Source organism: Octopus bimaculoides, chromosome 6 (assembly GCF_001194135.2).
Source record: "Octopus bimaculoides isolate UCB-OBI-ISO-001 chromosome 6, ASM119413v2, whole genome shotgun sequence".
Classification (NCBI taxonomy): Eukaryota; Metazoa; Mollusca; class Cephalopoda; order Octopoda; family Octopodidae; genus Octopus; species Octopus bimaculoides.
The window spans coordinates 53,718,845-53,722,872 of NC_068986.1; positions in this window are offsets into that span (position 1 = coordinate 53,718,845).

Below are 4,028 nucleotides of genomic sequence, written 5' to 3' on the forward strand. Positions count from 1 at the left end.
CCTGGGCGTCAAGCCTCAAAAATTTACTTCCCACCAACGTTTTACCACATCAGCACCGACTGGCAAGTGTACCAGCTGAAATTCCAATGCATCAATTTGATCTATCTTTGAAGTGAGGGTGCTATAAAGTCCATGCACAGTTCTTTCCATCGACCAAAACCACTGCAGAAAGAAAAAAAAGAAAATATTTGATGAGTTTGATAATCTGATCATCATCATGAGTTTGGATACCAGCATAGGGATGCATGTGCATGTGTGTATATATGCATAAAAACAAGATGGAGAAAATAGTATTCAATACCAATGGCAGAGCTATATATAAAATTTTATTGAAACTGAAAAATCTATTTTTTCAGCTTTAATAAAATATTATATATCATTACCTCATCATCATCATTTTTATGTCAGGCTTCTTCCATGCTCGAATTAGTTGGAAAAGACTTTATCAAGGCAAGACACACACACACACACGTGTGAGTTTTTTCTCAAGAGCATTTCCTTCAGTGAAATTTCTTTGATGTTCTCAATTCACAACTTCATAGGAACACCAGTCAGTGAAGCATGTAAAACAGATATCTATATAATAATCAGCTTGTTCATTCGCCTGTTATACTTTAGTTAGTTAGACAGGTGGAAGTGAAGTGAGTGAGTGAGAGAGAGAGAGGGGGGAAGGAGTGTGAGTAGAGAAGAAAGAAGTGAGGAAGCAGTAGAGAAAGATGTATAAGGCCAAATGTGTCACGTGATTAGCTGAAAGGAGAGGCAAAGAGCGAGAGAAAAAGACGGTAACAGAAAAGAGGGAGAGAGAGGTGTTAACGACGTGCTATAGGGTGGGGAGGAAATGGTAAAGAAAAAGAGACATGTTTAGGATACAATATTTAGCAGAGGTGATGTTTAAGAGAGAAAGAGAGAGAGGCAGATAGGGTTTGTATTGTCAGAGTAGAAATATATTGACAGCAAGAAAAAGTGGATGTAAACAAACAGCTGAACTGAACAGAAATGATAGTAAAATGTAGGTTTTTTTTATTGAACTAAATCTCTAATATTATTCTTTTACCTGTTCATTCTCACTTTACGCTTTAGTTTGTTACAGAGGAGTAGGAGGTGGAGTAAGCAAGAGAGTAAGAGGGAATATGAGAGAGCAGAGAGTCAGCTGATGCATTACGCTGTCACTTATGTAGTTAGTAGAAGTGAGAGGTGAAGAGAAAGAGAGAAATGTTTAAGACATGAAAAGAGGACTTACATGATTAAAAAAGTCTGTTGAAGAAGTAGAGAGAAAAAGAGAAACAAATTGCTTAGCAGAAATTTTAAAATCATATATTATTGTCACTGGAAGTAAAATAACTTAGCAAAATGAAAATAAAAATGCAAATCATCCTTTCTTTCTTAAATAGATTCTCTTAATCTTTTTTTCATTCTATGAAATTTCCATAGGTCCCACTAGTATGCTATATGTTAATACTTACATTTTGACTGGACATAGCCAGAAGGGCTTAATTAACCATAACTTTATAGAGGTTATGGACAAAGTGTGCTGAAGTTACCAATCCCAAAAGTACAAAGACTAACTTCAAGTCTTCATTGACAACTGTTAGAGCTATGTTTTAGGCAATCCATTTTTTAATTATTTCTACAAATTGGCGCAGGTGTTGCTGTGTGGTAAGAAGCTTGCTTCCCAATCACATGGTGCTGGGTTCAGTCCCACTATGTGGTACCTTGGCCAGGTGTCTTCTGATACAGCCTCAGTTTAACCAAGGCCTTCTGATCAGATTTGGCAGACAGAAACTGAAAGAAGTCTATCGTGTGTGTGTGTGTGTGTGTGCGCGCACACGTGTATGTGTCTTTGTACCCCATCTCCACTTGACAAATGGTATTGGAGTCTCCGTAACTTAGCAGCTTGGTAAAAACAGACCCATAGAATAAGTACTAGGCTTTAAAAAGACTAAGCCCTGGCGTCAATTTGTTTAAGTAAAACCCTTTGGCTGCAGTCCAATGACTGAAACAAAAAGTAAACTTTCTTCATTGGTAAATTGACTTGCAAAACCTTTTGATTTGTGTTTTGTTTGCCACATACAACTGGACAGAAAGCTCTGCTGGTTTGAAGTTTTTCTCCAGCTTTCATTACTCCTTCACATGATGTTGCCACTTTGAAAGTTTTTCCTTCAACATTTAATCAAGAAGCATTTCAGACCCAAAACTTTCAAAATATCAACTTAATGTTAAGCAAACTATAGATAAGCACTTGTTCCAAGGATTTAAGATTTAGATAATTAATTTCTACATAATTTTGCTTTTCTTTTTTTCAGTGTGGGTGCAGGGGTGGGCAGTACCAAATTAAAATTCTCCCTTTGTTGAGTTCTTCCTGTCCTCGAGACAAAAAGTAAAAAATAATAAAATAAGTACAGAATGCCCTAAGTTTCTTAACAGCCATTTAACTCTTTGAAAATCTGATTGAGACTGCTAGATTATGGCCACTACAACAGTATTTTTCTATTCTTTTGCCAAACTGCTAACTTACAGGGATGTAAACACACCAAAACCACTTAAGCGGTGATGGAGTGGGGACAAATACAGACACAAAGACACAGACACACACATATATAATGGGCTTCTTTCAGTTTCCGTTGACCAAATACACTCTTAAGGCTTTGGTCAACCTGAGGCTTATAGAAGACATTTGCCCAAGGTGCCACGCAGTGGGACTGAACCTGGAACCATATGGTTGGGAAGCAAGCCTCTTACCACACAGCCACGCCTGTGCCTATGATTAAGATAAGTGGGTTCCAACATATGGAATTCATATTTGAAGGCATACAAATTAACATAATTACTACAAACCAATCAAAAGCTCAGTGTAACAGTGCTGTTGCTGCAATGACATATCACTATGGTACCCACTTACAGATAGATAGACTGGGTTGTTGATTAAACTGAATGAATATATAACATAGGAATGTGGTGAGTCATTAATGCAGTGGATTGTAGAAGCACCAAAACTGTCAACGTGTAACATATCTTTAAAAAAATCAGTCTAGCAGAGCATATCCTAACCACAGGATGAGTTGAAACCAGCACTAAAAACTGATTGATCAAATCTTTTATCAATTCCATAACACTGTTGCTAATTCAGAGCAGTGAGCTATACTTACTTCATGGTGCCTACTCTCAGCTTAGTGGACTGAACCATTTGAAAGTTGTGTCACAGCTCTTGAAATAATGCAGTACTTGTTACAGGATACAAACCAGTTGCCTCTCAGAAGCAACCTCTCAGTTGCCTTCTTGGTATTCTATCCATCCAGCTATTCTTAAAGCCCATCACATGAATACAGTACAGCACCAGTAACAAGATACATATGACTTCAGTTCACTTGTTCACTTGGTTGTGCTAATTGCCTGAATGTCAACTGCTTGTCCTTTCAGGCTCAATGAAATAAAGTACAATCAAAGTACAGAGGTGAATCTTAATCAACTACATCCTCCCTTAAAACAAAGACATTTTGGCTTTGATTATTGGCTTTTTTACATCAAACATGTGTGTGTGCATATACTATATATACATGCTTTAATATAACATATATATACAGGCTAATAATATATTATATATACGTGTTACAGTATAAAAGTATATATATATTATACATATATTCTATAATTTATATATTATATATAAACGCTGTATCATCATCATTTAACATCCATGTTCTATATATATATATATATATATATATATATATATCATCATCATCATCATCATCGTTTAACATCCGCTTTCCATGCTAGCATGGGTTGGACAATTTGACTGAGGACTGGCAAGCCAGAAGGCTGCACCAGGCTCCAATCTGATCTGGCAGAGTTTCTACAGCTGGATGCCCTTCCTAACGCCAACCACTCCAAGAGTGTAGTGGGTGCTTTTACGGGTCACCGGCATGAGGGCCAGTCACACGGTACTGGCAACGGCCATGCTCAAAAGGTGTCTTTATGTGCCACCTGCACGGGAGCCAGTCCAGCGGCACTGGCAACGATATATAATA